Source organism: Onychostoma macrolepis, chromosome 16 (genome assembly GCF_012432095.1).
Source record: "Onychostoma macrolepis isolate SWU-2019 chromosome 16, ASM1243209v1, whole genome shotgun sequence".
Lineage (NCBI taxonomy): Eukaryota > Metazoa > Chordata > Actinopteri > Cypriniformes > Cyprinidae > Onychostoma > Onychostoma macrolepis.
In genome coordinates this window covers 4183687-4208665 of record NC_081170.1, presented here as the reverse complement: position 1 = coordinate 4208665, position 24979 = coordinate 4183687, and the positions used below count along the sequence as shown (strand labels likewise).

At 38.2% G+C, this 24979-nt stretch overlaps 1 long non-coding RNA gene across 6 annotated transcripts in view; it reads right to left on the bottom strand.

The window, feature by feature from the left end:
• Positions 1-24979, bottom strand: part of LOC131522626 (uncharacterized) — a 124741-nt gene that overhangs the window by 77555 nt on the left and 22207 nt on the right. For 5 of the 6 annotated variants that reach the window (XR_009266582.1, XR_009266578.1, XR_009266579.1 and 2 more), the window contains exon 4: positions 19570-20153. This is a non-coding gene — a long non-coding RNA (uncharacterized LOC131522626). The remainder of the gene's footprint in view (positions 1-19569; positions 20154-24979) is intronic. The other variant, XR_009266583.1, reaches the window with a different exon arrangement.

Sequence of the window (24979 nt, the reverse complement as noted above, 5' to 3'; positions counted from 1 at the left end):
GGTAACGACACCCACCTCTCCATCACGCTGTCGGATGGGGCATTACCACTCGCGAGGAGTTCAGAGATGTACGGTGCACCGAAGAACCCACCGCTGACAAACCAATGAGCTCCGATGGAGCCATTACTCCATTTTAATCATAACGTTTAAGAGAAACAATGTGGGCATAAGACGCTGCGATACGCGTCTTTGCAGATAGTTAAGAATGCATTTAGCAGTTACCCATGCACTTCATTATTCAAATGTTGCACAGGTGTAAATTAGTGCAAACATGACAGAAGCGAACGCTGGGGCCGGCAGAGGAGATCCTACACTTACCGAAATTTTAAAACGTTGAAACATGATTCATTACGCATGGATAAGCATTTCAAATAGTATTCTACATTAGCGATGTTTCAGCCAAGTTGCAAATGTATGCAAAAAAAAAAAAAAAACATATTGCAAAAACATTTTCTGTCCAGTGTTCAAGAGAACAAAACCATCACTTCTTCCAGCTAAACTGATGCAAAACAGAAATAATCTGTAAGTTTCCATCCAGCATTTGTACGCAATTTCCCTAAATTTGCCAAAGTATGTGGATGGAAACAAAGCTATTGTTGTCACATCACAACAAAGAGAAAATGATCAAAATGAAGCGAGTTTTTGGTTAAAACAGAAACAAAATGCCAATGGGCTGATAAAAATGGACCCAATTCAAAGGGAAAATACATTTTCATACCCCAATGACAAATATTTGTTCTTTTTGTAAGCATAAACTCAATTTTGTTCAGTTTCTCAGAAAGCAAGGCCTCATATTTTCAATTTATAATCAAGTAAATGTATCTTGATTTAACGATGTTTATAATTTATATATATATTTATTTATTTTTGCATTGGAGTGACTTCATTAATTGAATCTAATCCTATCTTGCTTAAAAAGATTTTTGTTTAGCAGTCCAGTCCAATGAGTCAAGACATTCAAAACAAAAATAGGGCCCAATATACTGTGTTAACATGAAGTTAGTATCATATTCACAGGTGTTTTACGAGTATTTTAAAGTACGCATAACATTGTGTGGGTTTCTAGGGTTAAAGTAGCTGTCCGTAAATTAACAGCTAATTTTCCGTCAGAAAATTACCAGTACATTTTTACAGATTTTTTTTTACATTTTCTACAGTCTTATTACAGATTTTTCTTACAACATATCACTTTGTTTTAATCAAATCTTGTGTATAAAAAAAATAAAATTACTTTTGGAAATCCAATTAAATAATGAGTCAAGAAGGAGATTTAAAATTGTGGTTGATGTCAAGTGCATTGCATTGTGGGATGTACTGTATTCTCTGCTGCACATGTTGGTAAATGTAGTATATCTCAGCATTCCAGACAATTTACATACTGCACACAGAATGCATACTGCATTTATAGTATGACTAGTATGCCATTCCGATCATAGCCAGTGTCTTCCACTGTGGGAGAAAACAGACAGACTCAACACATGTAAACAGAAACGAGCACTAAATGTTGCATTGTTCTCTATTTCAGCAAGCATGCAATGAATTTGGCAAAACTTGTTATAATGTATGGGCATGACGCTTTCAGTGGTGTTACAAACTACAACTCATATTCTGATTTCAAGGATGAAACTTTGTTTCAAAAATCATTTAATCTTGTTAGACAAAAGAGACTTACAGGGTAAAACGGAAAAAAAGCCTGCTGCAAAAATGCATACTAGCAGAAACCTTCAATGGTGAGATGAACAAATTGCTACTCTGAATTTCTAGAAGACAACAGCAAAACAATAGTCTTTTCTCAATGAAAATGTTTCTGTGAAGACAGGCAAACAAAAGCGGATGACAGTGACACTCGCTATGGAAGGGCTTTGTTTTCAGATCATGTCCATGTACGAGTATGTGTGGGTGTCTGCATGCATCACAGGTGTGTGTGTGTGTGTGTGTGTGTGTGTGTTCTGGAGTTGTAAGTACATTGTTAAGACATAAGCACCAAAATTTGTGATTGTAACATTGGGAGGAGAGTATGGTCCAAGGGGGTCTCAGCTCGGCCCTGGATTGTTTGTGACAGGGAGAGAACGCCACAAAACGAGAAACGCCATACAGTTATTCAAAGGTGCAATAAATCACTTTTTAATGGCTCTAAAAGGAGTTGGAAATATGAGAAATATCTTATCAGGGAAATATGTAAATATTTTGGAGCTTCTGAAGGGCAGTAAGATGTTCACATATTTCCCAGAAGACAAAATAATAGCAATTTACACAATTATCCAAAAACTGGATCTCAACATCATACAGCCACCACTGGGAAGAGCTCAAATGTGATAACATTCATACCTTGAATGCAACACGAGTCGCTCTGGATAAAAGTGTCTGCCGAATGCATAAACGTACTGTAAATGTAAGCTTCACTAGTCAGGACAAAGCAGGTACTCGTGCACAACTATCACAAAACACTCAAACAGCTGATCATTAATGAAGTCACACACCATCAGAAGAACGAATGGGATGGAAACGTTCAAACCGCCTAATTAGAATAAATTCATTTATTATTTTCTCTTGTGGAATATATGCAAATATACTCTAAAAAAAAATGGTGCTATATAGCACTAAAAGTGGTTCTTGGCTCGTAATCATAGGGGAACCACTTTTGGTGCGATATAATGGTGCTATGTAGAACCATAAGAGGTGCCATATTGCATTGTATTTCTTCAACAAAAATGGTGCTAAACAGCACCAACAGTGGTTCTTTGGCTCATGAAGAACCTTTTAAGGGGCTTAACATGTTCTTTGTACGGCAGTGGTGCTATATAGCACCTTAATCACCCCAAAGAACCGCTGAAGAACCATACAGGAGATTAACAGGTTCTGTATCTGGTAGCGGTGCTATATAGCCCCTCAGTCATGCCAAAGAACGCTGAAGAACCACTGAAGCACCAAGATTTGGTGCTATACAGCATCAAAAGTGGTTCCCCTATGATTACGAGCCAAAGAACCACTTTTAGTGCTATATAGCACCTTTTTGTTTTTAGAGTGTACCTGTTAGGTGAAACAGCTTAGGGCAGTACTAAAGAAAAAACAAATGCAACATTTTTTATTTTTTATTCTGTAATACACACATTCAGGTAAATTGGGACATATTATATATATATATAGATATACATATAGTGATCTCAAAGTTTTGGACCTCACTGTATATGCAATAGAGAAAAATAAAAGTGACACATCATATGATTTTCACAGCATATGCTTGACATATAATATGTAATACTCAGCATGCTCAGATATTATATAACAGGAGCTGAGAGCGTCAGGGAAGCTCCTCTGCCATGTAATAACATCTCTATCAGCTCTCCCGCGGGAGCAGGGGCCTGTCAGCGCTCGGCTCCGGAGAGACTCATCCTTACACAGGCACCTCGTTTGTTTAGTGTTAATCGACTCAAGTCGCACGCTGCTAAACATCATGACCTCACTCCTCAAACATCTCAGAGTCACCTGACCTCACAGAACACTGAATATAAGCACATTCTGCAAAGTGATTTATCACCTTTGAGTGCCTTGTACATTACTGAGGAGAACTACAGTACTTTACTGCTGAAATAGAGGAAGATATGGTAAGAACGACAGGTAGGTAGGTAGACAGAGAGTCAGATAGATAAACAGACAGAAAAATATACAGATAGACACAGAAGACAGTCAGACACACAGATGCAGAAGATACACAGACAGAGTAGACAGACAGAGTAGACAGTCAGACAGACAGACAGACAGACAGACAGACAGACAGACAGATAGACAGATAGATAGATAGATAGATAGATAGATAGATAGATAGATAGATAGATAGATAGATAGATAGATAGATAGATAGATAGATAGATAGATAGATAGATAGATAGATAGAGCAAAAATAAAGAGCATACAGAGTAGAGAGACATAGACCAAGTAGACATAGACAGACAAAAAGAGGAGATTGACAAATAGAAAGAGTAGACAGACAGATTAGACAGACAAATAGACAGAGCAGGCATAGTCAGATATAAACAGACAGACAGGTGTACAGATAGAGTGGCCAGACAAACAGACAGAGAAGACAGACAGATCCATAACATAGCATAGACAAAAAGAAATATAAACAGAGAGTAGACAGACAAATGGACAGAGAAGACAGACAGATATATAAACAGACAGAGATGATAGACTGTCTATATACAGACAGATGGACAGAGTATACAGACAGATTTATAGAGAGATAGATATGTAGACAGAGTAGACAGATATAGACAGTAAACAGATACAGATATATAAACAGACATACAGGCAGACAGACACAGTAGACAGACAGATACGGCAGATTAGACAGATAGAGAAACAGACAGACAGACAGACACATATATACAGACAGATAGACCAAATGGACAGCAGACAGACAGATATACAAACAGAGAGACAGAGTAGACAGACAGACAGATACATAGATGGACAGATATATAGACAGAGACAGCCAAAAAACAAACAAACAAACAAACAGACCGCACCACATCATTTCTCTCTTCGTTTCAAGTGTGTATAAGAGATTCAACTAATAATCACTTTAACTGCCCAAAACAGGAGAGCACTGAATATTTAACTGGACAAATATTTGAACAGTGTGTCTAGTTCAGTACTGATCTGTCATTATATTTAGTGCAGATTAATGCTGGACGTTCTTTGGCTGGGAATCTGGTGATTTAATTGACAGGTTAGTTGGCACTTTGAGTGACAAAATGATTCTCTTTTGCGTACCTCTCTCATAAATGCATTTCAGTGACTGATAATGTGTGTTTAAAGAGTGTACTGTAACTTGAGCATGAGAAATCATTTGATCTCTGTAAAATCTTACTCACACACATACTGTATTGCTATAAGAAAGATTATCTTGAGATGTCTATATCTGTTTTCAAAACAAAATCAAATGAAGCAACACATGCTTTATATATATAGTATTTTTTAGACATTCAAATAATGTACATTTTTATTATTATTGTCACTATTTTGCCATTATGGTAATTCTCATGATCTTTAAAATCTTTTGGTCTAAGTGCAGTCTTGCAGACAAAAATAGAATGTGCCTGGTTCTGAATTTCTTCACAAAATGTACATTTTAATTCAAATAAATTGTTTGAAACATATGAGTCGTAACAGAAAAAAAAAAAATGGACATAGAGTACACAGACATATAGACTGATATATTAGATAGATATAAAGACAGACAGATATATATAGACAGGCAGACAGACACAACTAAGAAAACAGACAGATAAAAACAAAAACAACAACAAAAAACACAGACAAATAGATAGATACAGGGAGATAATTAAAGACAGCAAACTAAAACGAAAGACAGACAGGTAGAGAGCTAGACAGACGGACAGACAGACAGTCATGCTGTGCTCTTTCACAGCGCTCTCATTTGACTAGCAGAAGCATCTTCACGTCCCGCTAGCGCCCAGGGTCGTCCAACCTGTTGGAGGCGACAGAGTTGTACCCCTCCTCTTGTCCCCGACCGAACAAACGTGTCTTAAACTAAATGATCCCCATTGTGGAGCTGAATACAGTAGCAGGTGTTCGTTTCTCCCGCCCGCCTCCACCCTCTGCATGGTGAGCACATATCACGTGCAGATGCGCCCATCAAAGGGCAACTCGTGCTCCTCCGCCAGATAACGCAAAACCGAGATAACAGCTTACTGAGTTTGAAGACTGACTGTAGGTGCATTTCCTCACAGCTCTGAACAATGCACGCTCGCTGAGGAAGTGTTTTTAGGTCACATATGGCCGGGCACCGCCGGCAGCCGCGCACACGTTTGTCTTGCGACAGGCGTTTGTGAATTGACAAGAAAAAACGATAATGCCATAGCAGAGATGGAGGGAGAGAAAGGGGGGTGGAGGACGAAAAAAAAGGCAGTGATTGAATAACAGTAATTAAAGCGGTTATTCGTTCGGCGAGCACCTGCGTGAAGGATGATATTACTCCTTAATTCAGCTCAGTTTAACTTCCCTCAGCCGCTGCTTTTCAACTACACCTCATTAATCGCTGATTGGCATCGAGCTGTTTGCGGGAACAAAATGTTTACTCTCCTCAAACCTCTTTCTCAAGGGCTAGTTTCATGTTTTTCTTTACCTTGCGCATTATTCAAAGGCTGGATATTTCCCCCCCCCCCTACGTTCTTACAGTTAGAGATGGGAAAAACCATTAAAGATTCCCATGTTTCATTTGAAACAAAGAGAGTGAGATCTTTAGTGGTGTTTCAGCTGTAACCAATGGTTCCTCAAAGAGTCCATTGATTTTTAGAATGGAACTGAAGCTGGGATGAATCTTGTGCGTAAATACGCAGTGTTTTGAACTGAAATGAATTCAAAATTCATAGCAGCACAAAATACAATTGCAAAAATAATGGCTGTTTCCAATAAGACAATAACTAATGTTTGGCATTTAAACAAAAAGTAACATTAAAAAGTTAAATATTGCAATATATTGGCAAAACAAGACCAAAAAATAACAAATGCACGGCCTCTAAATAAACAAGAAACAAAACTTACCAATATTCAAGAACTAAATATTATAATATCCGGTCAAAACAAAGCTATCGCATGGCCTCTATAAAGCATAACATTAAATAATTAAATATTTCAATATATTGACAAAAAAGAAAAACAAATCCTAAATATGGCCTTAAAATAAAAATAAATACTTATCAATGTTAAAAACATTTTTTAAATGTTTATAGTTTTTTATTTTTTGTTTTGTTTTTACATGCCATGCAAGACGACAGATTAATACTAATAATATCTATCTATCTAGTACTGTAAATGTTAAGTGGAAATTACTACGTTACTGTATAAAAACAACACTCGTTCCTCGCTGTGGGGGTGTAACTGAATTGCGTTCATTTGCAAACAAAACACAATTCAAAAACCAAACAGGGATCTGATGGCAAAAGCCAAATAGGCAAAGTGACAAAAAATACAAATTGGCTGAAATCTGCGAGTTACTCCCTTCCTCTGCCGTACACGTATATGTGTGTAAGTGAGAGAGAAATGGAGCAGCTGCATCTTTATGTTCAATATTTACTCGTCACCAGCAAGTGCTAACGCGCAAACCCTTGAGAAGGCATTCAAATGCTTTCAGATGAGAGAGATTCTCCTTTTTTAAAAAATGACACACTTCTTATTTGGGAGAGAATACCTTCTGTTTATTGGATTTTCAGCCATTTCATTGAGCTCCATCCGCTTTTTAAGGTGAAAATGAAAAATGGTATTGAGCAGCGCGGGTTTGTGCATCATATTGTGCTTGATGCAATGTAGGTCAGTGTTCTGCAGCGCCGCAGATAAGACACGGGGAACAAGTGTTGTGTGTACTTACAAGCAAATATCTGTCAAAATAGCAATTGACAGATCTACAAGAGCGCTTTTGGCTTGGGACGTGTTCCTCCGTCATTAGCATTTAAAAAAAAAGGCCAGAGATTTGGGCCTATCAGCCTTGACTCGCTGCAGAGCCGGGCTGGCCCAGGTTGTTATCTGTTCAGTACAGAGGTGCAGCTGTTTAGCGAATGGATTTGCTGATTTTTAAAGGCAGATGAGGGGGGAAAAAAGAGAGAGAAGAATCAGGTACCAACAACAAGCCTCTCCAAAACAAGCGTTCAGAATTTCGTAAACCTTACCTTCTGTGTCGGAAGCCCGCAATTTTTTTTTTTTTGGAAAAGGCATTAGGTGGAAAAAAGCATGAAAAATGTTTTCTTTATTCACTCTCCAGTCTCCTGAGGGCCCCACTCCAGTGCTGGGGCCGACGCCACCCTGGTGGACCGACGAGGCAGAGAGGAAGGGGAACAAATGTGTCGCTTTAGGTGGTATAGGGATGCAGCTGGCAAGTGTGCCACCTTTGTCTGAAGCAATCCCAGCGTGGCTCACTCGCACACACACTCGTGGAGGAATTCTGGCCCTAGCGGGGCCAAGGGGGCGGGACGTTAGCCTCTGGCCAGAGAGGAAACGGAGGGTGTCTGTCTTTATTGAAGTTTCGTGCGTGCAAAGACACATAATCACACGCATCAGTGTTTTCTGCACCGCTATTCGGGAGCGACGGTATACTGACGATAAACAGTAAACGCTATTTTATATTGCATCTTGGTGATTTGATCAGACTGAAACACACACCAAAAATTACTTCACCAGACAACTCACTGAACAGGCTAAGACTCAAAATGACCCGAAAACAGTAATCTGCACAAATAATACGATACATTGACCAAATAGACAGAAAAACAAGTAATGGAAACTAAAGCATCTAATGCAAACAAACAAAACTTGCTAATGTTTTTGTTGCTATGCTTATGTTTTGCTTGTGAAATGTCATGCAAAAAAAAAAAAAAAAAAACTATGCAAGGAACAGCTAATTTGCTGATTTTTAAAGGGAGATGAGTGTGGGGAAGAGAGAGAAGGAACAAACTGCAGACAGCAAATAAATAATAACAACAACAATAATAATAATTAATAAATAAATAAATAAAAATCATACTTCTTGCTTATGATACGTTTAGTTTAAATGTTAAATATATAAAAAATTGTTTTAAAAATATTAAAAATATATTACATTTATATAATAAAAATATCAAAATATAATTATAAAAATGCACTTTATACAAACACTTTTAAAAATGCAACTCTAGTTTCTTATATAACAATGTGTAGTTTAATCTTAACTTTAAATATATAATAAAATACATCAATCTATCTATCTTATACTGTACACAGCACACTCTAAATATTCTTAATATTTATAAACTAAGTTTTAGGCCTACGTTCACTGTTGAATGTAAATCAAAAACAATATTCTGCATGAAAAACTGTTACACACAGAGAAACCACTTTTATCTGAGCTCCATTTCACACTGCAGCATGAGTGCAAAGTGGTCATCAGAAAATGATCAAACTCACTATAAATAAAGCTCTGCGAAGCTGCTTTACAAATTTCAACACGTGTTATTGATTGAACGGGTCACGGTAAAGACGCTCTCGTGGCTAATCAAAATATATTTCATTTAAAAAAAAAAAACACAGACATGCAGGTGCTTTTATAAATGTATTCATTTTATGCCATTCCCCCCATAATTCTTTTCCATTACTGCTCTTCATTTTGCCTGTCTATTGAGTGGGTGTCCAAACTAACAATTAAACTATTGTTAAGAGAACAGAAAGCCGGAGGAGTTGCCGTTTCAGGAGATAATAATCAAATATCACTCCACTGTAATCACTGTTAAACTACTTAACCCTCAATCGCACGCGCGCTCCACACAAAAATAAAACCAATGAGAAAAGTACTCAAAGAGGACTGGAAACTTCTTGAAATCTATTAAAAGTTCTGTTTCATCAGCCTCCTGAAGCGCACGTAACCTGCAGAGCCGGTGGCCGACTGTCGCAATACTCAAGCTTAACACAAGCTTTTTTTCCTCTTACAGCTCGGGTGGGGAATGTTTTCTTGGCCTGCGCCGAGGTCTGACAGATGCTGCCCATCCAAAAGACTCTTGACTCTGCCAAAAATATCAGGCAGGAAATTAGGGGAGGCAATCTATTATTTAAAACAACAAGCGACAGTTCATATGCTCCTGCAACTCTGGAGCGCATCGCAGAGCGAGTGTCGCAGGCAAGCCCCGAGCCATCTGACTTTATTCAACAACCGCAAACTTGCCTCGCCGTGCCGCGTTTAGCTCCCTGTAAGCCCTTCTTCAGCCGCATAATGACTTCTGCACCGAGACAATATAAAATAAACACCTTCAAGCCGGTCTATTAGACAACACTTAAAATCATTCTTCCTTTTTTTGGTTTGCGGGGGGGAAGGGGTGGCGTCTTAATTACTTCCTTGTTGGAGTGAGCTTGAACGTTAACGAGGGATGCTCCTTTCTCTCTGCGGCGAGCGTGTGTAGTTTATTCGTATAATCAGCTAGCTGTCGGAGACTGGATTAGCCCCTCCACGGCGAGTGAAGTGTTTAACATGGCACGCACGATGGGCTCAAACAAGCTCTCTGCCTGCCTTCTCTCCACAAACACTCATTGTCATTAATTTGATTTGCTTATCGCCCCCTCCCCCCCCCTTTTTAAAAGCTCTCCATTTCGCGTTTCCGCAGCCTCTCCTTTCAAACGCCAGTGCAAATGATTGCACCCGCTGCTAAGAATTACCAGGTAAAGGAACGGCAGAAAAAAAAAAAAAAGAGAGAGAAGTTAAATTAAGATGAAGAATTGTAAAATGTTTCCAGTTGGAAGAGTGTTGATTACCAGGGCGCCGGTCCTGCAGGATTACCTGCGATTTATCCTCATATTTTGGGATGCCTCACCCTCTGCGTTACGTTCCTCTCTCTGGGGGCCGCGGAAGCAGCTTGCATGCACCTCTGCCAAAAGAGTTTATTAGAGCAAATGGTATTGTAAGCCCTATGGAAGGCATACCTTATGTGAAGATTTAAAAGATATTAAGAAGATTGTGGGGCCCAGAACCCAGGTGTGTCGGGTAATAGTCATTGTCTTGTACGTGTGCATGTGTGTGTGTGCAGATGAAACGGGGAAAGGTGCCAGTGAGAGAGGGTAGAGAACACCCCAGGCGGCTCTGTAATTTACACCCAAGTGGAGAGATTCCTAGACGCTGCTCTCCGCGCTTGAGTCTTTACTATCTCTGCTTCCTATTACTGGCCTAATAGAGTAATATGGGCGAGATAAACACACGTGGGATCAACCATGAGTTCAGCACCTCATCTGCTTGATGCAATATTTTTAGACTATAGCAAATGAGCATCGTCCCTGATTGGATGAAGTCTGAAGCCCAGTCTAGATATATATTTTAATAATAGATATAATATAAATATATGAATATAAATAAATGCTTATATATAACTTTGTTTATACATTTATTTCAAATTACATTTTTATAATATAATATTATTTTTTTAATTTTTTTCTTGCATTGTCCTGTTTTTTTTTTGTCTCAGATAGCAAAGTCGTAGCGTTGTTGCCTGGGATTTGGCCCAATAGTTATGCTAGTATATTTTAATTAATAATATATAACTATAAATAAACATATTACACAAATATAAATGCAAAAGTGATGGCTTGCAACATATTTCAAACGCTGTACCTTTGTAATGTCAAGGGGGCGATAGAGTTACATTCGAATGCCATTATGCTGCCATCTTTGTTCAGTTCTGGAAAGTTTTTGTTTTTTCTAGGCAATCACCTAGGCAGCAAATGTCATGTACAGCAGTCACTTTGTATCTGGAAAAAAGGAAAGCGCACTGGTAAAACATTAACAGTATACTATAACAAAATATTTATATGAATGCATGCAAAATATTATAGTTTATCAAAATATACACCTACTTTTGAACAGGCGTGAAATGTGTTTTTTTCCCCCCTACATAATGGTGTAGTTACAACATCTACCAGCAGAGGCAACAGAGCCAAAAGTTGGTTCTAAATTATTAAGGTAGCTGGCTATAAACAAACAGATTTCTCATTCCTCCTTGACAGTAGTTGACCTAAAAGAAAAAAACTGTCCGTTTAAGTTTATTTTAATACCCACTATAACACCCCATGCAGAAACACTAAGAACGCAGCACATTCTTGTGTCTGACCTGCAAGAAATTGAGCTTGAGTAACTAGAAGCCTTTGCGCTGACGTACCCGCGTAGAGTATATTTCAGGCCTTTGCCGCAATGAGAAGGGCACACGTGGAGCGCCTGCAATTATACAACCTGCAAATGAATCTTCACTCCTGCAAAAAACACCGCAACTTTAGATGGTTAACAACAACCTTGGAGCGAATATATCGTTGGCTTTCAGCACGGATCAATGACGGGGGGCTTTTTGTGTCTAAAATACTGAGCGTCTGAGTACTGTACCCCATCAACATCTTATCCTCATTATGCTAAAACATTATTCCATGTGCAACACCTGCGGAATAAATTTACCATTCAGATTTGCTAGGGATGATCAAACAAGTCCGAAACACTGTCATTATTTCTCCCTCCGACACGCCGGTGAAAATGACTAGTTTTCCTAGGTTTACGGGAAGGATCCATTCAGCTGGAAGTAAACTTCATTTTATCAGTTTAATTTACTTCATCTCCTAAAAAGTGAAAAGCAAAAGCACACCTGAACAAGTCCGCGTTCGACATTCCCTGATTGAGGCGCTTAAATGAGTTTTAAAACAAAGCAAGAAGCATTTAATGCACCCCGGGGAACACAATACTTCACTAATGTGTCATTGTTTCGCTCCTTTTAACTCAACTCGAAGATCGCCAGGAGAGCTGGGTAAAACGAGGAGGGCACGAGCGTCTACCGCATCCATCCATGCATCCATCTGGAAGACGGCAACAAACAATATTTATCCAGCTCGGCACCGGCACGCTAACCTCGCACTCAAAAGCTAGATAAAAAGAAATGAGAGCTAATGAATTAAACCTCCCCAGATATAATTCTGCATTGGCGGTGATCAGGCGCTTCTGTGCCCATGAATATACATGCCCGGCATCAGCTGAAATCCTGTTGGTGGTCAATATTCTTGAAGCTCTGCCAGCGTGGGAATATTCCTGCTTCGTTCTTCTCTGCTTTAATGTTATCAGGTAACACACACTGGCATTAAATCCACAACATAATAAAAGCCCTTTCTGGAAGCCTTCAGAGCAGACAATGCGGCTCTCGCCGAAAGCCCTTTAAATGTTCCTGTTTAATGTCATTACGGAAGCACGAAGCACGCAGGCTTGTCGAGGCTCAGCTTGAAAAGGGAAACCCTACACAAGACCTCAAGGTACATTTGCTCAGACGAAAGACAAAACGAAAGGAAGAAAGCAAACAGAACAAACAAACGAGTCGGTTTATTACATTGCGGAGATGAATGGCAAAGCAACAACTCTAGCCATCTCCGCTGACAGCTTTTAAACCCAGAGATTTGTGCACATTAGTCACACATTTTAGGAAGAAGGTGCTTTATGAAGTGCATTGATTGGGATTACAGTTCTATCTTTTCCTGTCGTTCTTTCATTCTAAGACCTGTCGCTGATTTCAGGGTTGCCAAGCGCTTCCTCAAAATAAAAGAACTGGGGAGCTTTTGTCCTTCGTTTTCTAAAATGCAAATGCCTTATGCATTAGGAGGTGTAATCTACGTTTAATATTTTTTTAATGATTCTAATAAAGACACCGTGCTGAAGTTGTGATGTTTATTAGCTTATTAATACGTTCATTTGCATGTCTGAAACGAGTCGCACGTATGAGCGGGATTACGTGCTGATGTGTCTGTACGGCGAGGATTTAAATAAATTTTGTTCATTGTGAAGTAAAACAAAAAAACCTTAATGACAGGAACGCTAATAAAGTGCACATGCATTTAAAATAGATGACAAACCCCTTAATGCTTCGAGAAGTAGCTACATCTGACGGGCTTAATAGCTAACTTTTGTATCTAATTTATACAATCATTACCACCGCTCTAATTAATAACGAATCTGGGACAAATTTCCCTGACGGTTCTTACCAAAGTTACCGAGTCCACAAAGTGGAGTTGCGGGCTGAATTATTCATATTAGCGGTCAATCTGTTTCTGACAAAATAACAGAAATACAGCCCGGCTCGCTTTTTATTTCCCCATAATCTCTTGAGCCTTATTTTGTAAGGACGGAGGCTGACTTTTGTGGATGTGGGAAATCAATAGTGTTGCCGTAGGGCAGGCTCTCATTTATGTAAGAAATGCCAAGAGGCTAATATTAGAATCATAAACAAAAGCTTTGTCTTTTATTCCCTATGAACCATTCAACATAGCAGCGGATTAAAGTGTGGATGAAATACTATATAGACAAGATTCCCTCAGGACTGGTTCCTCCTCTTCGGCATTCTCTCGGAGGGGAGAGAAAGAGAGCCCACTGCACCTTAGTGCTGAAAGAGAGGAGGAGGAGGACGACAAGGAGGAGGAATTAATTTCTGCCCTCTGGGAATAACACACACGGGATCTCAAGAGTTTGAATGAATCTACAAATCTAGCTCTGAAAAGATTAAATAAATAAGAAGGGGGAGGAAGGCGAAGCTGATCAATGTGCATTCGGCAGCAGCGGTCCCTTCTGTTCGCCTTCCTTGGAACGGCCACCGAGGACGCGAAGCAGCGCACCCACCTTAAACACTGATAAACTGGAAAATTCAAGCCTTTTATTCAGCTTGTAGCTGAGATTCGTTAACATTCTGCTAAGTGGCAAAACAACACAAAAAGTTTGTCTAATGAATATGGAAAAAAATGTGGGGGCGACTCTTAATAAGTCATTTCTTCATATCGTTCAGCAGTTGTGAGGAAGTTTGCCATTATCTACAGATAACCTGCTGGGTTTTGGCAAAACATCCAATAAAGCTCCCGGACAATAAAACACAATTACTGCTCCCTAATACAATAAATAAGCGCCACAGATCCCCGTTCAAGAACAATATACCTGGAAATAAAAGACACGAGGAAGTTCAGAGAAATAGGTGATTGCAAACCCAAAGACTCCAATAATCCACTCTCATTCGCTGGCGTACAGAGGGAAGCCGGTGCGAAGTGGGACCGTGCGAAGGGATCAGAGAAAATGAGCGACTGTATTGACACACGAATTTCCGCACAAAGTCGTGTGCAACTGCTCGGTTCATGTGTCAACAGCGTTCATTCCACTTAGTCCCTGCACTCACAACGCTTATCTCGCTTATGATCTCATTTCATCAGTCTGGCCATGTTCCCCAAGAGTCAAGCTGTCACCCAGTGCATCCAATTTAATGATGTGGGAATGAAACGTTAGAGTCGGATATCATTGCGCCTTAGTCTTGAGATTGGCCTTTGGTAAGTCTCATCCAATTAAATGGACTCTGCAAATGGTCATTTCTGATCACTTTCCAGAGGAGGCTACAAAGAAAACAAAAAAAACAAAAAAAACACACACTCTACTTCCACAGATCTCTCCGATTAGATTCACACTCAGCCTTGAAGTTTGACCTGCCTCTGACCTCCGAGACCTTGCCCAAGACACACCCGATTCGCGATCGCAAGCGGCGAAGCAGTTTACCAAAAGCATTATCTTCTGTCCTCTTCTTGCCCAAGCTACTCCCACCAGGGCACTGTGGGAAGAGTACAACTGTTGCGAGTGGGTGGCACATCTGTTCCCAGAGACAGCCCATGCCCCGGGGGTCAACCTGCAACATAGCTATCATTTCACATCCTCCTCTAATAACCGCTCTGATATTCCCATCGAGTTGAAGACAAAGGGTTAGAATAGGGTTGCCTATTGTCTGATCAGAGGCACAGCATTTTTAATAGTGGGTGTATTAAGAGTCATGTTTGTCATGCACCACTCTATCTTTCCATCTGGTGCGGGTTTCTCATGTAACAGGTTATGTGCATTTAAAATATGGAATATGTTAATCGCAACAATCGTCTTGTTAGAAGCACCATATGCGTACTATAGCGTACTTAACATGTTTCTGAACTATTTGCACACAATTGCAAATGCTTCGGCTGCATCCACAAAGGCCAGTGGGCGGTGAAGGGAAACAAAGGAGAAACTTTCTTGCAAACTTAGAAGCTTTGAATTTGGCCAGTTCAGACCAGCACACGCGCTACCGATAATGCAAATTCTCTTTCGCAAGTGCCCTAAATAGACTCACTTCTGCCTCTGCTGCTGCCAAAGAAGTTCTTACTGCGGCACGGGCGCAGATGAGCTGGACCGAGGCTGCCGAGGTAACTTCGATCGGGAGCTGGAGGTGCGGATACGCGTGTGGGTGTTTGTGTGTCCGCGAGTTGAGGCGTTAGCGCTGAGGGGGAGCCGGTGGGCTTGGGCAGAAGAGGGCGAGTAGAGAGCGTGGAGGATGAAAGATGGAGTCTAATCCTCCACATGTGGCTGCTTTTTCTTTTTTTTCTTTTTTTTTTTAAAGGAAAGCCAACTGGAGCCATTCTTTGGACTGTAGGCCAAGGGCTCCAGGAAAGCATTGCCCCGAGCCAAAGCACACAGTGTGAAATGAGAAGCTAAAGCTTGAATGTGCTTTTGTTTATCAGAAAAATGCACTCTAAGTGGGATTGGCAGTATAAGGCCCAAACTCCATAAGTCATATAGACTGGCATGGGCCGGAACTGGGAATGTTGCAGGAGGGAGGTTTCAGGCACGAATAAGGCTTGCCGAGCCACTGGCAGCCCCTCAGCCCGTCTTGCTCGCTCCCTAATCTTCACTCCAGCACAAAGGAGGATCAGTGGGGTCAATCTGAAGTAAGAAAATGTGGTCACAAGTTGAGTTGGGGAAAAATCTACAGCTATGTCGCACGCGGATGCTGAATTGCGAAAGGCCCCTACAAAGCCTCCAGAACTGGGCCAAGGACCGATCAATCTCAAACAATAGCTGCGTTCCTGCACTCAAAGAGTGACGGGATTCCGACGCGGTGTTCACATTCACATCAAGCGGCTTCTGAGGCCCGAACAGAAGCGCAAAGTCAAAGGAAAGTTAGCGGCTTACAAAACGGCCACTCGGCACAGAGTGTTACGCATTATTTTCAACAAAATGCTTTGGGTATGTCAAATTGAAATACTTTTAGGATTGCAGATGGAGTGCCAGGGAAGCTAAAGGAAATGATGCACGGTTGGTAATGCACGCCTCCGCATTCGAAGCAATGCTGCATCCGAAAAATGGAGACACTTTAATGCATTTGTTTTGTTTGCAGAATGCGCATAAAGGTGGTGCTAAATACTTTTTTTCCAACTTTAACTTATGAGTAAACCATTTATAGGTTCATCCCTCTGAAATGCGTAGACCTGTGGCTCTGTTTGAGTCAGCCTGAGTTTGGAGCATCTCGTATTATTTCTTCGACCAGTAAAACGGCAGTATTTATATCAAAATCTCCAAAGGCAGAGCTTAGCAAAACTATATCAAATGACACATAGGTGGGCCAAGAGAGAGGGCACCAGAGGTTACCGTCAACAAGTATAAGGGAACGCTGGACTGATTGGAGCGTCTTCAAGCAGATTGTTGATTTGTCGTTCATCGGCCCTCCGAAGGATCTGGCTTTTTAAATGAGTCTGTGCAAACAGAGCAGACGCACACACTCTCAATGCATGCCTCTCAATGCACCGTTCCATGAAGACTAGCGGGGCACACCAACAGATGTATGTCTAGACATCGATCTGCACCGCATCAGGGAGGAAGCAGAAAAAGTGTTGTTAGACGCTGATCTCTGGTGCCAGCTGCTCGTTTAAATTGCCTTGTTTTACAAACAAACTGACTCTTAGAACTTTCTCACAGTTAAATATGAGGGAAGAACGCAGCGGCTGACACATACAAAGAGACTCTAAATTGGAAGGCAGTGGAATGTGATGCGTTTCGTACAACAAAGCTGAACAGAAAGAACCGCTTAAATGCAATATTCCCCCTGTTTGTAGGCAAGAAAGCATGAAACGCAGACAAGGTCACTGCTGTTCAATGCTGCATTACGGGAAAGTGCATGTGCTACAGAACTCAAAAATGTAAGAAATGTAAACTGATGCTGAAAATCTCTTTCCTGCACAATGAGCTAATGGAAGTGAAAAAAGAATAGATCTAGAACAGAGTGCTATGAAAAGAAACAAGGTGCTTTAAAAACATTAGGCTTTATAGGCTAATTAACAGAAATCTAATGAGCCAATTACGGTGAACTGATGATGAGAGAAGTTTGATGAAAGGAGAAAAAGTGCAGGGGACTGCTGAGAAAAATATGGAAATACTTTAGGTTACATGATGAAAGATAAATGAGTGTTTAAAATTGACAAGGGTGATTAAAAGCAAAGCCAAGCAAAATGGATATAATCAGGCAAATCTAGTCTCTGTTTTAATGACAATATGAAGTTACAATTCGGTAAAGATCTAATACCAAATTACTAAAATGAAAAGTACTTATGTGTCATTATATTCTGGTTGTTATTCTAGACTAATCGAATGTCTTTATGCTTTAGTGTGAATTTCAGAAGTTTTGCAGTCTGCTGGACACCAGCGAATGTGCTTTATATGTGACCGGGACTATTTATATATGCAAAACACCTTGCATCTTAAACTTCCAGGCTAGTTATGCAATCAAGAAGCTAAAACACAGGTTAAAAATATTACTTATAAGTCTGCATTAAGTTAAAATGCCTCAGGCCACACTGGTTGTTAAAAAAAGGTGTAATGATTCTGATTAACATCAAGCCTTGCCAAACTATTTTGGTGCTAAGTAACAGCAAATAAAAATTGTTTTTTTTTTTTGACATGATATTTAGCATTAAAAATAAAATAACTTGCTAATTTGTGCTCCACTCGATAAAATGCTTTAAATCTTTTTGGGTGTCATTCTGGTTAAATAATTAGATAAATGATCATTTGTTTCTAAAAAATAAATAAATAATGTTTTGCATTTATAATTCTATGTCTCCTTTTTTTTTAAATAAAAAACTATATTCCAATACAATATAAACACATATACAACATATATTTATTCAAAGTACATATTAAACAGATAAATATATATCAAACAGATCTTTTTTTTTTTCTTTTAGAGAGAGTGTTTTTGTCGTGGATTTCACTTTCAATACAATTCAAGGTTCCACTGAGTTGAATTCAAGCTTATTTACTTTAAAGACCACTTTACAAATGAGAGTGAGTAAATGATGGTATAAAAATAAAACACTATGACAGAATTGACAGACAGATGAGAGAATTTTTATTTTTGGGGGAACTATTCCTTTAACGTTAAAAGAACAACAATATGCAATGAGAAAAATCACTCACTACAATTGCTTTAGGAATCAATCTATATAGTGTTTTATTTTTATATTTCTTCATTCAATTTCTTGAATGCTCCTGCTAAATACACCTATTGTATCTGAAAATAAAGCACTGTTTGTTTTATTTGTATATTATGTGCAGTTGTAATGTATATCTTTGTTCTTATTTTTTAATAACAAAGATAAAATAATGACAAAGATTTTTATCTTCGCCCAGTTTGGCCATTCTTTTTTTTTTTTTTTTTTTTTTTGTTACCTTGAAAGGTTTTGTCTTTATAATAGGGAAATTAGTTTGGCTGTAATGCTCAGACAACTTACAAAATAGTAAAACCAACATGACAAAGAATCGTGATAAAATCCTGAATCGTGATATTAAAAAAAAAAAAAAAAAATCGTGATATGATATTTTTTCCATATCGCCCACCCCTAATTTGAACTATACTCCCAATAAGTTTTTCCTACAGCATTCCTACACTTTCTAACCAATGCATTTTGATCTTTGCCATAATCTTGACTGTTAATCATGACTAAATGATAAGGATTTAAAAATATGCATATTTTCAGAGTTTTTTTCCCCCGTTTCTATGGAATGTGATACAATTTCCTGTTAACTGAATTCAAGCGATTAGTATGAAAGTACTAACTGAACAAACTGTTATCATGCAAGATTTGCTCTTAACAAAGAGTACAGTAAAAATGAAGTATACTCAGTGCAAAGCAAAACTATGTTTATTTACTGGTAGGTAGCAACACTCAATGTGCCGTACATACCGTATAAAAGGGCGGCGCACACATATGTGAGGTGTCACGCATTGAGTGGCCTGCTGGCCAGTTGTGTGCTGGGACGCCTCCAGCTCTCTCCAGCTCAGTGCATCTTTTCCCAGCAGGGGGCTGGCCATGCGGAGAGCTTCGGCCTGGGGCAAGACTCTGTGTCAGCAGATAGTGCAGAGGGGTGGGGGGGCGAGCAGGCCGCGGGGAAGATTCAGGAGTGCCGGCCTTCGCCAAGACCCACACTCTCTTGGCATTTTGGCAGGGTGGAGCGGCACAATAAAATGATCCAATTTAAGCTGGTTTAGGAGCGCCTGAGAATATTCAAATATTTATTTTTTTCCCGGCGCAGGAAACAGTTTGCTGCTCTAACGATCGCTGCAGATCCGTGTTCCTGCAAGCCTCAGAGAGTCCGTGTAGGTAGCCAGTTGGCGGAGATGTTCTGACCGCCGGTCCCTTTGGTCTTGTTTCGGCCTGTGTGTTCGACTTCTCTGACCCGGTTACCTTCGCTGTTGTTGTTATCTCGCTCCTGATATGCAACACAACGCCTGAAGACAATCCAAAATAAATGGAGTGTTTTGGGACTGCTAGGAGAGGAGAAGAAGAAATTGCCTGTGTTATTCAGTTTACAAGCATATAAATAAACAGAGAGGTACTGATGCAGTCTAGGTCTAGCGTGTATGTCAGCTATTTTACAATGCATTTCTTAAAACAAAAGTTTGGGGTCAGCAAGCTGTTTTTGAAAGAAGTCTCTTATGATTAAAAATACAGTAAAAAAAAAAAACAAACAAACAAAAAACACTAATATTGTAAAAGTAATATTACAATTTAAAAAACGCAATTTTTCAGCTGCCATTACTCCAGTCTCACATGATCATTCATATATGATTTCAATATGCTCATTTGCTACTCAAGAAACATTTCTTATTATCAATGTTGATAACAGCTGTGCTAACAGCATTTATTTGAAAAATTATTTTATTGTCTTTACTGTCACTTTTGATCAATTTAAGGCATCCTTACTAAATAAAAGTATTAAATACATTTAAAAAATATATATTTCTAATATTTTATAAAGTATATATTTATATAAATAAATCATATTAGTTATATTATATAGTTATACTTAACTATATGATCAAATATACCATATTTATAGTTATTATATATTTATTTATATATTATTTGCTGGAAACCGAACCCAAAAATGTTTTATATATTGGATAAACATTGGGTAATTCATTGAATGAAATATTTTTGTTGTATTATTTCTTCTTTTCAATATAGAACTTGATGGACGAAGACAAAAAACAAGTTGGATATGAATGCAAAAACACTACATACACAGACATACACAAGTTCCACCTTAAAAAAAAAAAAAAAAAAAAAAAAAAACATCATTAATTCAGTGGATTACCCACAATAGGCATCATATTATATATACATTTATCCAGTATATTAATACATTTTTTGGGTTAAATTTTCAGCAATGTGATATATACTGTTACCATGGTATAAAATGAATCTTTCTGTTATATATGATTTGTCATATCGCCCACCCCACAGCATTCATACATAAAAGGCCAAGTGAAGACAGAATGGCTCTCGCAGTGAAGGCCTCTCATTTCTCGTGCATTTTGCCGGCTAACCCCCTTCCGTAATATTCCTGCCGATTTAATCCTCTCCATAAATGACTAATGCCCAGTGTGCTGTACACTTTGACATTATTGATGTTGATGATGATGAGGATCAGTGTAATAATTGCCTTTAATGCGGTTATTGCTATTACTGTTATTATTACTGCTAATGAAGGAAATGCTGGCCCACATCGCCTCAGCAGAAATTTCACCATGGAAATAAATGAAAAAATGTCTTTATTGGATTACACTAAAAGCAATTCCAAATAAATGGGCCTTGAATACGTCTGTGAGATGAAGATCACAAACATGTAATTTCATTGTGCTGGGAGCAGGGGCATACAACTCAGCAAGACGCAACGAGACGGTTCACTTCAATCCGAGGCTGCGTCCGCATGCATGATCACACACATGTGCCACGAGGTGCGGCGTTTCTGTCGTCTCCGCGTGCGTGTGGAGTTAGCGTGTTGTCAATGATCAAAAGCACTTGACGAGCTGAATAACCCTTAGCAGACGATGCTTATCGGACAGTGACGGAAAAGCTCGTAAGGAACTAGATCAGAACAAGTTGGGATACGCTGATAGGACTCGATTGATGTATGAGCTTTATTTCTAGCTCTATAAAACTAGCGTTGTCTAATTTATTGCTGTTCACAGGTGGTCTATGGCACTAATTTTAGTTGTGCTAGTCATTTCACTTATAAAGAAGAGCATCTGAGCCCCCAGATATCACAGTCATAACTGAAATTGAGTTCTGGGGGTTAGAAATAAACAAGCCGACATAAATGAAGATGATAAATTATGAGGAAAAAGGACAGGTTTTCTGAAGAGTGAAGAGCTGTGAAAAGTTAACTATATGATCAGGTTATTTACAATGAATGCAACAAATCTAAAGCCCATTTAGTGCTCAAACTTTTGGACACACAATAATCTGTACTTCTCATGTGAAAAATAAAGAGAAACATTTTCATGTTGATTAATTGTTAAAAGACTAGTTCCTCCCATTAAAAAATAAAACAAAACAAAGCTGCAATTTCAGTCATTCTATTTATTTATCTATCGATCTAAGACTTGAAAAACCTTGCTTTTCTGGTTAAAATTACAGTTGAATTTAAATATGGATACAAATAGAAATGTAAATTTATTTTAATTATAATTCCTTACATTCAAATTCAAATTAGATTAAGTATTATTACATTTTTTTTTTTTGGTGCTTGACTATGACAGCGTTTTAGTTCCACAATCAAATATTAGATTATGAAAATAAAGTCATATTATTTTGAGAATAAAGTCGCATTATAGTGAGATTAAAATAGTAATATTTTTTTAATTAAAGTCTAAATTACAAGAACAAAGTCATAGCAATACGAGAATATTTGGAAAATAAAATTAACATTTCTTTAATTAAAATTATTTTATTTAATTACTTGTTTTTATTGTTGTGATTATTATTTTTTTTTTAATGACTATTTCACTTCCTTTTATGTAAAGCACTTTGAATTGTATGAAATGTGCTATATAAATAAACGTGCCTTGCCTTGCCATTTCAAGAAAAAAATTATTGTGAAAAACAATGCTTCGGTAGCTTCTATGTGAGCAATGGATGTGATTTCGTCAAAAATCTACTTTAGAACAGGATTTAGCAATAAAGAAATCTCAAATGGCAACCAGAATCCTCAGCTTAATTTTTTAGTTGATCATTTTAATTAATAAACTTTTACTCCACAGTCCTTGACTATGACCTTTGACACAGAAAAAAAAGCTTAAAAACAACATAGAGGTTTGGAAAGGTTTCGAAAGATGAGTAAATGATGACAGAAGTTACATATCTGGGCGAATTATTCTTATTAGTCAACAGTCGACAGGTTAAGCTGAATGAACCGGGGCTCTACTGCTGTTAATGTACGTACAGAGGGGTTCTTCCATCAGCTCTGTCAATTTATAAATCATTACCGTACCGCACATAGTTATTTTTCCCACTCATCTGAAGAGACAGCAGAAAAAGTGAAAGTTAAATCGCAAAGATTAATTTACAATTAACACTCAGCAAACAGCAGCATGGGAACAACACAAAGGTCACACCAAAGACATAAAAATAGAGAAGAATAAGAGCTACTGCACAAAACACAGACAGTCAAATGCAACAAGAGACATAATAAATCACCCCTGCACACATTCACACACGTTGCATGTACCAGACTATTAATGTTATGAGACGTGCAAACATAACTAGAACTGAAATGCATATTTACTACTTCTTTGAAGATTACAAATGCTAAGTAGGTCTTGTGGCATGACGTTTCTGGCCTGTATCCATGATCCCTAAACTTTTCTTTTCACACAAGTCTGTAGAACTGACTTTTCTGTGTGTGCAAATTTTGCTTGTAATGAGTTATATTTCATTATATTTTCTCATATGTTGTGTAATATTTCATATAAAGCCCATGGTTTCCAAGCTCATTGAGCAAGCTTTATGTAATTCACTCTAATTCCATATACAATTATTACAGCATTCATAAACGGCATATGGTGTGTGTGTGTGTGTGTGTGTGTGGGGGGCAGGATAGAGGAAGCTAGTTGAAAAGTTTTAAACTAACTATTTGGCATTTAAGAAATTATATTATACATGTTTGTTCAACTATTACCATTACAATCAGTTAATCAGTTAAAAACTATTTAAAAAAATAAAATAAATAAAAATAAGGGGAAAAATGTGACCCTGGACCACAAAACCAGTCTTAAGTGTCAATTTTTCGAAATTTAGATGTATACATCATCTGAAAGCTTTCCATTGATGTATGGTTTGTTAGGATCGGACAATATTTGGCTGAGATACAACAATTTGAAAATCTGGAATCTGAGGATGCAAAACAATCAAAATACTGAGAAAAGCGCCTTTAAAGTGTTCCAAATGAAGTTCTTGGCAATGCATATTACTAATCAAAAATTAAGTTGATATATTTACAGAAGGAAATTTATAAAATATCTTCATGGAACATGATCTTTACTTAATGTACTAATGATTTTTGGCATAAAATAAAAATCAATAATTTTGACCCATATAATGTATTTTTGGCTATTACTACAAACATACCCCAGCGACTTAAGACTGGTTTTGTGGTCCAGGGTCACAAATGTATTTTAAATAAACGTTATATCATTTTAAAGGGGTCATATGATGTGATTTCAAGTTTTCCTTTGTCTTTGGAGTGTTACAAGCTGTTCGTGCATATAAGATCCGTAAAATTGCAAAGACTGAAGTCTCAAACCCAAAGAGATATTCTTTATAAAAGTTAAGACTCATCCACGCTTTAAACACGTATCTATGTCACTATGTTGGACGATTTGCATAACACCGCCCAAATGTATATGCAAAGAAAGAAGCCCTAACTTTTATTCTCGCAGTAATATTGTTGTCACTATCAGCTGACCAATGTTACGAAACTCAGGCCCTTTATACTGTATGTATATAACAACAAAGCTTTCTTCTCATGCAGCTAAATTTAGTTACAAGTCAAAAGAAAAAAAAAATGGAAGCAGCATCCTGAAATTCTATCACTCCCGGTACAGTACATCAATAAATCTGTCTGAGCATCCACCTTCAGTTGATGGACAGCGATTTCTATTTTTGACATACTGCAGAGCCTATAGTCTCTAGCCACAATATTTTCCCCATCTGTCTGAAATAACTTATGTGCTCGAAATGAAATCTGAAGATATTAGTCAGTTTTTAAGGTTTACATTGAAAATATTCCTCTATTAAATTTAACAGATTA